Source organism: Triticum dicoccoides, chromosome 7B, assembly GCF_002162155.2.
Source record: "Triticum dicoccoides isolate Atlit2015 ecotype Zavitan chromosome 7B, WEW_v2.0, whole genome shotgun sequence".
NCBI classification, from domain to species: Eukaryota; Viridiplantae; Streptophyta; class Magnoliopsida; order Poales; family Poaceae; genus Triticum; species Triticum dicoccoides.
The window spans coordinates 135,231,261-135,244,529 of record NC_041393.1 but is presented as its reverse complement, the minus strand read 5'-3'; the positions used below and the strand labels follow the sequence as shown (position 1 = coordinate 135,244,529).

The window sequence follows — 13,269 nt, the reverse complement described above, 5'->3', positions numbered from 1 at the left end:
GTTCTTTACATACATATGCTTCTAACTATATGTCTTTTTTATCATATTTGTTCATTAACAGGGATTAATTAAGGCTGTTAGAGAATTATTTCCTGATTCAGAGCATAGATATTGTGTGAGACATATCTGGCAGAATTTCAATAGAATTTTTAAAGGAGATATATTGAAAAACCAATTATGGAGATGTGCTAGAAGTACTACACATGGTCAGTGGAGGGAGAACATGAATAGAATGTTAGTTCTAAACAAACACGCTCATGATTGGTTGGAAGAGTTAGACCCAAAAACATGGGTGAGGGCATTTCAGACTGAATTCCCTAAGTGTGATGTGTTGTTGAACAATAATTGTGAAGTATTCAATAAGTATATCTTAGATGCAAGAGAACTGCCTTTGTTAAGCATGATTCAAAGGATAAAAGGGCAGTGCATGGGGAGAATATGTGGCAAGCAGGAGGAGTCCCAAAAGTGGACTGGTCATATATGTCCGAAAATCAGAAAAAGACTGAATAGGCATATTAATGCTGCAAATACTTGCATTGCAGATCCAGCTGGAATGGGTATATTTCAAGTGGATGATAGAGGTGTCCAGTTCAGTGTTGACATAAACCTGAAGAAATGCAGTTGCAGGAGATGGGATTTAACAGGGATTCCTTGTTGTCATGGTGTTTCAGCTTGCAGATATGACAACATTGCTCCAGAATCAATGGTTCACCAATGCTACTCCATTGAGACCTACCGCAAGGCATATGAGCACATAATTATGCCTTGCAATGATATTAGTGAGTGGCAAAACATGTATGGCAAGGAAATCATTCCTCCAAAAGTAAAAACAAAGAAAGGGAGGAAACAAAAGAACAGAAGGAAACAACCTGAAGAGAAAGAGGGGAGGGCAGGCAAGAAAGTTGGAAGGGGTGGGGCTGTTATTCATTGCAGCTATTGTGGATCTGCAGGACATAACATTGCTGGATGCAAAGATTTCAAACTAGGCCTAAAACCAAAGAAAAAGGGACAAAAGAAGAGAGTTAGAGCATAGCCAGAGGTTTCGTCATCTGATGAAGAAGCTCCTGTCATTACACAAGTATAATAATCATTGAATTATATCTATCATTTTAATATGATATAACGTGCAAACTATAGTAAGTAATTATTTGTTTTCTCAATTCAGGAGCAAAACTTGCAAACTAGGGAGTTGGCACAACATGATCCACTTAATAATGAGGATAGTGTCATTTCTTCATTGATCGAAGAGGTATAGTATATTCTTCATTTATAATCATGCTTGTCTACTCATCTTTAGTTGAGATTTTTCTGCTTATTTACTTGCAGCATCAAGCAAGCCAGAACATGGAGCAACCTGAACCAGGACCTCTGCCAGGATCTTCTTTTATTGCAAATCATGTCCAAAGCCAACCCCCTGTGCAACCAACTACCATAACAAAAGAGGGGAATGTTATTAGAAAGAGGGAAGTTCTAGCATTAGCTCAACTAAGGGCAGCAGCTGAGAAGAGAGAAATTGTAGACCAGGCAAAATTTGATGCAGCAATGGCAAAACTTAGAGAAGAAGAGTTGAAGATTTTGCAAGCTAAGCAGAAGAGGAAAGAGGAAGCGGTGGCAAAAAAGCTGGAGAAAGAGGAGAAACGGAAAGCTTTGTTGCAACAAAAACAATTGGATGCTGAAGAAAAAAGAAAAGCAGCCGAGGAAAGAAAGCAAAAGGCACAACAGGAAAAAGAAGCAAAAAAAGCCCTGGCAGATGCCAAAAAGCAAGCTATACAAGCTAAAAAGAAACAGGCCGAGGAAGAAAAAAATAAGAGAGTTGCAGAGAGAAAAAGAATTGCAGAGCAGAAGAGAAAACATGTTGAAGATGCGCATAGATATGAAGAAGCGCAATTTCTGATAATGCAAGAAGAGGAGCATGAAAGGATACAACGTATGAGAGAATATCATCGGCGAGAGGAGGAAGCAAGGAAGCAAGCCTGGGAGGGGCAGGTTGCGTCGCAGAGGTCTTCAGAGATGCAAGGTTGGGAAGAGAAAAATAAAGAAGCAGAACAAATGAGGATGAGAAGTGAGAATGAAAGGCAAGGAAATGAGAGCATTACGGGCCAGCAAAATAATGCCAAAAGAGGAAATTCAAGTCAATCCATGGGTGGTTTTAACATGCCAAGAAGGACAAGCATGTTCGATATATTTAGGGACTGAGAGATCATTGCATATGAACTACTGGGAGATGTTCTTCGTGAACCTGCTGGACTATGCTATGTAGGTTTTATTTTAGTTCATGCACATGTTAATTACATGGTATGTTCATGAATAGTGAATTTGTTTATCTGCTTTATAAACTCCCTTTGAACTGCTCTATGTTGTCATATATGAGCTTATTTCTTTGCCCCTGTAATGTTCTTTGTTGTTTCATGTCGTGTTGTGTTCATGTATGGGTTTTCTTATTTCCAGTCAGTTTCCTGTATATATATATTACTGGATCTGTTAAACCCATTTAACATTTTTTTTTGCTGGAGTTGTTCTGAAATTGGCATGGTGTTTATTGTTCCTCTATTTTTGCTGAAGTCGTTCATATGCACAGATCAGTTCAAATGATGGCAAAAAGCACAGCTCAATTCATTCCCTTCCACAGTGCGCAGCACAATACATCTCATATTCATGCCAATTTCCATAAAAGCACACACCACAGCCCTGTTCAAATATCATACAAGAAAAGCACAGGAAATTAACATATCACTTAATATGTCATCACATAATAGACCTTTGCATCAGTTCAAAACCAAAAGCTACATCGACCATAACATCTTACATAGCTACAGCTATATCAGTTCACATACCTACAGCTATCAGCTGATCCTAATACGTCAGTTACGAACCAAATACGTGCTACAGCCATCAGTGCATCACGACATCAGTACAACGAATCAGCTTGCATCACATAACACCTAGCTTACACAGCCGCATCAAATTAACTAGAACAGGGGAATTGGTAAGAAACAGGGCACTTCGACAACCAGCGGCCCATCCGTCTCCGGTGCCGTCAACCCTGCCACTGTAAATCTTGAAGTGATGGGTGCGGGTGAGGTCAGCGCCTTCAGCTGGTAGCCACGCATCTGGCAAATGTTCCGCGAGGAGAGGGCTGCGGTCAAGCATTGCAGACCTTCTGCACGAGCATTGTAGTCCGCGTCAGCTCACAGCTCTTGCCGCCAACGACCGACACCACCAGCACCACCCCGCGGTAGTGCTTGCCCAGAGCGTCTACCGCCGGTGTGCGCGCGAGGAGCAGCCGACCAGTCTCCGTCCGGAGATACGGCTCGCCGCAGCGCCACACTCACTGGGAAAACGAGCTGGCAAGTAGCCTTGCGGCTGAACCGACGCCGCGCCCGACGGGCGCCTCACGGGGGACCCGCGCTGCCGTCGGCGCGGGGCATCGAGCTCTCGGCCAAGCTCTTGTCGCTCATTGCAAGACAGAAGAGGATAGGGTTAGGGATTTGAGTAGAGGGGAGACAGTTTGGGGATTTTTGGATTTGGACCTCGATTACACAGGGGGTCGTCTCGTCGTCTAAGTCCGGCTCGAGCCAGTCGGTTCGGCTGGACCAGCTCTAGGCGCTGACGTGGCAGGGGAAAAGGGCCAGACGTATGCCGCTGCGTACACAGGACCATCTCTGTTACACGATCGCAAGTCTGAGGACCGTACAGAAGCACTTCGCGAGTACCAGGATGGTTTTGTTACAAGCCAACGAGTACAGGGACGAAGTGTGCAATTTACTCAAAATGATGACTAGTGTTTTTTTCAGAAAATTAGTAGAGGTGGAGATAGGTTCGCCCCCCTTACCAAAAATCAAATCATTCCTTAAATGGCGAGCTCTCCGGAAAATGAAAATGACGTGATCACAAATCGGAGAACTTAATTGACCCAACAAGATAAGCAACCATTCCGTCACGAAAAACTTGAAAACATCTTCACCCAAAATATTCCACACTTCCCTCAACGCTATACGCAAAGCCCTTGTCTAAGGATAAGTTACTAAAACATGAAAAATATTTTTATCGTCCACCCCATAGATAGAGCACATACCCGATGTAGCCTGGTGGTGAATAACTCTATTAATCTGGACCAAGAGGCTGTTAAATGCAACACGCCAAGCAAATGAAATTCCAGAGCTTCATTTTCCGATTCACACCGTTTCTAGATTGCCCATAATCCTCCTTGTCCTCCTTGAACTTCATAGACCGATTATACACATTTTTTAATAGAGAATATACCGTTCTTCTCGTAGTGTCACGTAATAAAATCACCATCCCCCGAGAATTGACTAAGCATCTTGAGAATCTCGTCAACATGCTGTGGATAAAACAAACACGAGATTAAATTCGCATTCCATCTCCTCATCCCGCTTATGAATAATTAAAATACCCACTTTAGCATGTTTCAATTCTTTTTAGCTTAATAATTTTTGGCCATAATTCCTGGGGATCCAAGTATCTCTTCAAATATTTATACTAGACCCATCCAACACTCTAGTACTTTGAAGAAATTTATCATTAACACATGAGCTTGGCCATGTATCAGATCCTAATCTGCAACCAAAAATTGTTGCCTAATTAGAATCCGTAAAAAGGATCGTAACTCTAGCATTACTCTTTGGAGAATACCTTTTCGTTGTTGTCGAGTAGATTTTGCGCCGGCAAAATAATCATTAGAACTATTTATTTTCTTGTTATTGTCCATGCCATGTTTTTTTGTAAATACCAGCTTTCTACTCTATTAATATATTAGCCAAATCTTAAAACTTAATGTTTTCCTGATTCGACACGTCTCATCCCAAAGCTCTATTTGGAAGCTCTTGGATTTGGATATAAGATTACTCTGAGTATATTGTATTTGTGTATAAAGTTTTTACGGTATTACGGTGAAGTAGAACTCTTCCTTCTGTCAGCGCCGCCACCGGTTCGCCCCATCTCCGATGGCCTTTGGGCCATGGAGGTGTGCGAAGCCTCGGCCCCTTGCCCGCGGGAGGGGCCAGTTCTTGTTCTTGTTAGGTTCAGTGTCTTGGTTGGGGTTGTATGACAGCGGCGATGTCCCTCAATAGAAATAATGTCTCCCACGTTCTATCCCCGTCCCGATGATACGTCTAGCATCGTCGGAGGGCATGCGGAGGTGTGTTTTCATCGGATCTTGCGGGATACGGCCAGTGCTGATTTTCAGTGGATCTTCTTGGATTCGGTCCTTGTTTGTCTTTGTTTAGGTATTTACAGGTTTGATCCTTCCGGTCTATGATTTTTCATCGACGGTGGTTGCTGCTCTGGTGTGTTGGTCTTGTGGGGTCTTAGCATGACGACTTCCCGACTGTTTAGTACAACAAGGTATGCCCAGCTCCGACGAGGGAGGGACGATGACCGCAGCGCGCCTTCAGCTCACTCTATTGCTTGTAGTCGTCGCTAGGTGATCCATGGACCTGATAGTAATTTTTATTATCTCATTGGAGATATATGGATTGGAAGTTTGTTACAAAAAATAATGATGTGCGAGCGTACATTCATATAGATGAATATTTTATTCATTTTAGACTATTATGGGTGAATGTATACGCGTACGTATGGGTGTTTTAAAGAAAATATCCAGAGACATATGAATGTAGGAGTATATATTTATGTATGAGCATTTAAAAAAAAAGTCTGGAGGCATATGAGCGCTTGTATTTACATGCCGGTACTTGTGCTCATCGCGATGACGACTTAAGACGCTGGAGGTCCATCTGCCCAGAGGGCAAAGGAGAAAAGTCCAAAACAAATCTTGAATTTATAAGCGAAAGCTAAACCAAACTTTAAACTCTCAATCCTTGAAATTAGCACACCAAACTCTTTAATCCTGGTCTATTTTAAATCTTGTGAGAACTCGGCCGGTATTTGCTGAATTGGGCCGGCCCAGTAGCACACTTGCTCACACGCGTGCTTTTATTTGTTTTTCTTAGTTTTTTTCTTTTACGTTTTCTTTTCTTTTTTCATTTTCACAAATGTCTAATTTTTCTCAGTACCCAATGTACATTTTAACCACACATTAAATATTTGATAAACTATTGATATTTTCAAATACATTATGGACATTTTTAAATTAAATGTTTCCAAAACTTTCTTGAAAACATGGTAATATTTTTTCAAATACATGTTTTACATTTTCTTAATGACAATAAATTTTTTATAAAACTACATGAACACTCATTTACAAGGTTCAACATTATTAAATTTGCATACACTTTTTTCAAACACATGTCACGTATATTCTGTTAAGGTTATGAAACATTTTTTAACAACAGTATTTACGAAATAGTTTTTAAAATTCCAAAAACATTATTCAAAAAATGTTGCAAAATTCTGAAAATCTAAAAAAATTCATAGCATGTGAAAAACTGTTGTAATTCTGAACATTTCTTGGAAACTGTGATATTTTTTAAATCATGAACAGTTTTTTTAATAGAATTTCATAATTCCAAATGTTGAAAAAACACAAAATGAATTGAATTTGTCCCAAAAATATAAAACAAGAACATTTTTTAACTTCTGAACAATTTTAGTAATGTGCGAACATTTTTAAACTTCACGAATTCTTGTTGTGTTAGAGTGGGCCGGCCCAAATGCTTGTGAGTGAGAGTAGCTCGTTATCCCTGCTGGGATTGTAGTATCTGCGGTGTGCCAAACAAGTCTAGAGTCTAAAATAGACCGGGATTACAAATTTAAAGTGCCAATTCTTAGAATCCAAAGTTTAAGGTTTGATTTAGCTTTCGTCTACAACTTCAAGGTTTAGTTTGGACTTTTTCCCACGGCAAAGTCGGCAAAGCAGTAGCCAAGCCATCACGCACGTGAAGCAAAGACCATGTATCTACTACCACTATAAAAGAAAGAGAGGACGGAGAACCAGATCATCCTATCCATCGAAGCCTGCAATCTGATGCTCTACATCCCTCCAGCATACTAAACACGTTTTACGCTTTAATTACCCACCATGTCATTGGCTAAAACATCTGTTAACGAAAATCATCGTTAAAAAATCCCCGTCGCTAACCAAACGCGGTACCCCACCACTCGCCCTCTCTCTCGCACGCCTCTCTCTCTCTCCCTCGCTAACCTCTCCACCACCCACGACCTTCTCGGCCGCCTCCGCCCCACGCCGCCCGCTGCTCGCTCACGCCCTTCTCGGCCACCGCCGCCCCCCTCTCATCCTCGCCGGCGGCCCCTTCACGCCCCCGACCAATCAAACGCTTACGAGGAAGCGGAAGGAAAGCCCACCTAGCTAGCCACGGATCACACCCAACCCAACCTCCCCATCTCCATTGTCGTGGAATTGTCACGTCAGATGTCCTCATGAAAGGACTTAGTTGTGGAGCCATCGCAACTAAGAAGCTTGAAGGGGTTAATCGGGACAAAGGACAAGGGAGGTTTATACTAGTTCGGCCCCTTACGGTGAAGGTAAGGCCTACGTCTAGTTGGGTTGGTATTGATGTTTCAATGACCGGGGAGCGAGATACGCTATGCCCGGCTCTTGATGAGTTGTTTCTTGCCCTAAGCCGCCAGCAGGTCGTCCCCTTATATACACGGGTTGATGCCCTGCGGCTTACAAAGTCCCGGCCGGCTTATAAACAGTGTCCGGCTCGGTGACTAGTTAAATCTACCTTATGATACAAGTCAAGCCATTACGGCGGTTTACTACAACGGGCCTTAAGTCGCCTGTGGGCTTAAGCCCTTTATTGAACCGTCATCTTCACGCTTGGTCTTGGGCTTATTTCTAGTGTAACCCGGCCCCTCCTGGGCGGCTTACACAAATGGTTATATCCCCGATATTAGGCCCCAGATTGATTTGAACCTGTTCATGTTAATCTTAAAATACCTTAAGAAATAAATCTTCAGTCTTCTGACTGTGCAAAAGGTTTCCTTAACCCGCCATGATGTCATCTGTTGGATCCGTGTTAACCCGCCGTGACGTCATCCTTTCTTAAATTATTTTTTTATTCCATCGTATCCTCCAACGGATCTCTGTCTTTATTGACTGTTCCGAAAACTGAGATGTCGGGGCCGCTGGATAATAACTCTTATCTCCTCGTTTCTCGCGCCACCTTAGTTATCCTTTCCTTACAAATAGGCGCGACCTAGGTCTTCCCATTCTCCTCCTTCCAGTCTTCTTCTTCCTCTCGCTGCTTCTCTGTCGCTCGAGCTCTGCCGCCGCCGCCGTCGCAGATCTCGTCTTCACCAACTCTGGCCGCTGCATCAACCTGGTCTGACCAGAGAAACGCGACGACTCTCCGCTGCAACCCTGCATCCGTAAGTCTCTTCTTTCCTATTTCTTATATCCACATCAGGACCTTCGAGTTCTTCGTGTTCTTCGCTGTTTAATAGTTCCCTTTCATAGATTCCATCACCCCCGCTTTTCTTGATCTTGGAGATGGTAAAAACCGATGCGGTAGATTTTCTGCACCTACTTTGAACGTAGATAGATCCCTTTCTGTTACACAGAGGCCCCATTCGAGCTCTTGAACTTCATCTGCATCAGTTTTAGGTCTAGAAAATTTTCTTGTCAGAACAGTTTTTTGATCTCAAATATCAGTAGCAGATTATGAAACCTGTTTGTATCACCCGGAAACTACTTCTGTCAAATACTCTTAAACACAACTGTCCATGTAGCCGGCTTAAATAAATGACACTGAACTGTGAACCTTGCTTGCTTCTCATGACCTTAAGAAGTTTGAACTGCTTTTGATATTTGTGGCGGCTTAAATACTGTTGCATAGTTATCCTTATATCATTAGGCCCCTTCTTAAGCCGCCACCTTGAATAATTAAGATATTTCTCCTGGGTTAAAATTGAACCGGAATTTCTTATTTTGTCGTAGGCCAACTGTTCTCATGGCACCTAAGGCAACCAAGGCCCTTGTGACCTGCAATTGGGTCCCATCCATAGTCACTAAGAGTAAACTGTCTGAATTTGTGAAGTCTGGCCATCTGCCAAAAAAGGAGGTTATGTCTTATCGTGCTCCTGACCCGTCTGAAGAGAGGCCTCAAACCAAAGAAGGGGGTGATAATTTTTACGGATCACATGAACCGGTGATTTGCCCCTCCCGGCTCAAAATTCTTCAGGGAAGTTTTGAATTTCTTTAATCTTAGACCTCAAGACATTGGACCCAGTTCCGTGTCAAATATTTGCAATTTCCAAGTCTTCTGCGAGGTGTACCTGGGAGAGGAGCCAAGTCTGCGTTTGTTCAGAGAACTTTTCTACTTGAACCGGCAGAATGAACGTGCCAACGGGCCCAGGCTTGAGGCTTGAGCTTGGCGGCATCTCAATTCAACGACGGAGGGATTGCCTTTTTTCTTACGCTAAATTGCCGAGTCATCCAAAAGATTGGAATCAGACTTGGTTCTATTGTCAGGACACTTCACCGGCTAATGAGAGCCCTCTGCCCAGCTTCCGTGCCCTGCGCCTTGAGTCCAACCATCCGCTGGCGGATAAATTGACTGCTGTCGAGCGTCTGCCTCTCAATCCCACCATCAAGAAGATCAAAGCTCTTTTAGGAAATGGTTTAAACGGCATCGATCTGGTCCGAGTCTGGGTCACCTGGCGAGTACTTCCATTAAGCCATCGTTCCGGCTTAATGTGTATTTACACGGGCGAGAAGGATGATCCACTACGTCATAGTCCTGACGACTTACCAGATGATGTGGTAGATGCTACAACCCAGTCACTGCTGAAGGAGGGCACTGTAACTAGTAATACCTTCGGCTTACTTCCCTTCTGCAAGAAGACCCGGCCCCTGCAGTGAGTTATCAATCTTAATAAATATTCTTTATTATGTTATACCTTATTTGTACTCATAATTCCTTATCTTTTTCCACAGGCCGATGATAACTTCTGGAAGGTCAAATATGACCATGAGGCTGCCAAACAAGCCAGGACAGTCAAAAAGATTGAAAGGAAAGCCGCCAAGACTGGAACCTCAAAAAAGAAGAAACCCAGCGCCTCCGACTTATTCAAATTGGATGATACTTCTTCGGATGATGAAGAGGTAATCCTTTAACTTTCTTAACTCCCTTGTCGTTATTTTACTGACATTCTATCCTTTCAGGAGGATACAGGGAACAGTCAAGCAGTTGACGAAGAGGTAACTATAATCTCCTCCGACTCAGAGCCTTTGCCAAAGCAAAAAATCCGAAGGGTGACCTAGAAAGTAAGATTTTCACATCCTCTAGCTTATCAAGATCCTCAATTTCTTTTGAAGCAACAACAGCTTGAAAACCGGAGGCAGACTCGGGCCAATCAAGACGCAGAACTCTCCTCTGGCTTACCCAATGTAACTAGGAAGCGTCGGATCGAGGTTATCTTCGATTTACGTTTTGTTTTACCTTTGGCGGGTTCGATTCGCCAACCTCTCAATTCATCTGACTCCAATTATCAGGATACCTCTCCTTCCTCCGACGAGTCTATGCAATCAAACATGCCGGCTTTCAAAACAGCTCCCGGGTAATGTAACCTTATTTACTTTAGGTTTTACTTTACTTATGATTTAATATTCATCCTTCTACCTTTATTGACAGCATGCAAGTAAAGCCCAACAAGAGGGCAAGGAAGAATAAGTCGTCCCAAGACCCAGTTGTCACTGAACCGGCACTTGACATGTCCGCTCCTGACAGCTCCACCCATCAGCCGCCGCCTGAACCGGCTTCTGATATTCCGGCGCCAACCTCTGACCCGCCTGTCGAAGATGCTATCTACAACTCTGATAACCCGGAAGCTCCTAGCCCGGTCAAGACGACTGACCCAGAAATTGAATTTCTGAAAAGTCAATTTGTTGAACCGGGGCGGCCTACTGTTCTTGCCAAATGCACTGCCAAGGAAGAACTTGCCGAACGCCGAAAAGCCAAGCAGGACATCACTCACTATACTCACTTAAGCATTGGTGATATAGTCTCGGGCTATCTGAACCAAGTGCATAATAGTCGTGACCTGGAAATTGACATGGTGAAACAAATACAACACAAATCTGAGGTATAACTTATGCTATTTTTCTGAATCTTACTTACTGTACCAGCCCCCAAGTCTATTGCTTATGAATGAATATGCTGTAGACTTAGAAATATGCTTTACTGTTAGTTTGTCCGGTTTCAATAGAATATATTTAACCCGGTTATAGCATGATAGTTTTGAATTTGTGATACACATTAGCCCCCAAGTGTCAAGTATCTTTACTTGTAAAGTGCTTGAGACTTAATATGCATGACCCGGCAGGGTAGGTTAGAAATTCTTAAGCATACATTAGCCCCCAAGTGCCAAGTATCTTTACGTGTAAAATATTTGGGACTTAAATGTTACCTTACCATGATCCTTACCATAACCTGGTATCAATGCAGGCCACCATAAGTCAATTTGAGTCGGAACTTGCTGACCTGAAGAGCCGGCTGAAAACCCAAGAACTTGAAACTCAGAAGGCCAACTCCAAATTTGAATTCAGTGTCTGTGAAAATGAGAAGTTGAAGAAAAATTTTGAGTTAGAAAAGAAAGCCTGGGCTGATGAGAAGGCTTCACTGGTGACCCGGGCCGAGACGGCAGAAGCATCTCTTGCAGAGGCAACAACCGAGCTGTCCAGCTTAAAACGGCAGATATCTCAAATGGTCTCAGCCATCTTCGGTAAGTTACTTTGCGAAACCTCAAACATTGTAATCTTCCAATGACTATAGTAATAGTTACCTCCGGCTCATTGTTATGCTTTTGCACACACATGCCCTAGGAGTACCAACCTCAAGCAAAACATGCTGATCAAGCTTAAGGCGGTTTACACCTTAGTGGAATAGCTGTACTCCGGGTCACAACGTGCCTTGGCCGTTGTAGCCTTATCAAACACCACTCCCCACCTTCTGCAAGACGTGCTGAAGCATCTCGCCGTGCTACCTCAGCGAATTCAGGATTTAAGGCGGGCATCTTCAAGAGCCGGGGCTGTGGCCGCATTGAGCCAGGCAAAGGCATGGATGCCAGAGCTTGAGTTGGATGACCTCGCTCTTGGATATCCGAGCCTGAAGGAGGACGGTACTGTCTTTGATGATCATGATTTCACTGCCTGTGTCAAAGTCAGACGTCCCTTGGCTACCCTTATTGGGAATGATACTGATCTTACCAAGTATTCGCCGGGCCATGATAGCGAGAACCGGAGAATTCCAAACATTCCATATGATCAAGTCAGCCTGATCCCTCCAACGCGTAAGCATACTTTTGCCCCTGAAGTGGACCCAACCGGTTTAACAGATGATGAGGCTGAGTTTGAAGCCTTGAGTGGCATTGACTGGGCCTCGTCAACCTTACAGGACAAAGCAACCGACGAAGAGGCAGAGAAGGATAAACCGGAGTCTTCGAGCCCGCCGAAGGAGTGAACCGCCAGGCGTTTTTAGAAATTTTGCAAAAAACAATGCTTCATTTATTCAGACTCAGGAAGTCTTGTAATAGGGTAGTAAAAACTTCTCAATGTTTGTCATGCCTTCGCGCATGTTCGTGGTGCTTAATACTTTCATAAGCCGCCATTGCTATATGTTTCTGGCTTATGTTGACCATTTATTTCCTTGACATTGAAATTTGCTTTGCCTTATCCTGCACATAAAACAAGCAAAATTTCCTTGGCGGTTTATTGCGTCGGGGGTTACATAAAGTATTGATAACCCGGAACATGACCCAAAGACATCATATACAGGCCGGTTTATGATTATATTTGTTAAATATAATAGCATACCTGCAATCCCTTTAATAATCTTCCCTGCTTATATGATGTTTACCAGGCGCTTAAGAACCTGGGGTAATCAATATTAAATCGGAAGAAAAAACCATCTCATAATATTTTCAAGAAGGTCTCAAGATAGTCAAAATAATTCATCCTTTTGTTGGATGATACTCAATATTTACAGGCTTCTGATTCGAATACGATCAGTAAACCGTTCCAAAGGGGTTAAGCTAAGATTCGGATACGATCATATAGCCCCCAGTGGCTTTGGCGATGCCAATCAAGTGGGTATCGACAGCTATGTTCTCTTTGGTTCGAATACGACCTATGTTTGAACAGGAAGCCCCCAAGTGACCATAAGAGTTGTTTAATGACGCTGATTCGAACACGATCCATGTCAGACCCAAAAGGGGTCAAGCAGTGATTCAAATATGATCAAGAAGCCCCCAAGTGGGTTTGGCAATATGCCGATCAAGTGGGTATCGGCAGCTATGTTCTCTTTGGTTCGAATACGACCTATGTTT

General features: G+C 43.1%; 1 long non-coding RNA gene across 1 annotated transcript; it reads left to right on the top strand.

Moving 5' to 3' along the window:
- The first annotated feature begins 1,011 nt into the window (after window positions 1-1,011).
- On the top strand, window positions 1,012-1,443 carry LOC119338454. The gene is made up of 3 exons (XR_005164005.1): window positions 1,012-1,078; window positions 1,166-1,249; window positions 1,327-1,443. It is a non-coding gene; the product is annotated as an uncharacterized LOC119338454 (long non-coding RNA).
- The last annotated feature ends 11,826 nt before the right edge of the window (window positions 1,444-13,269 follow it).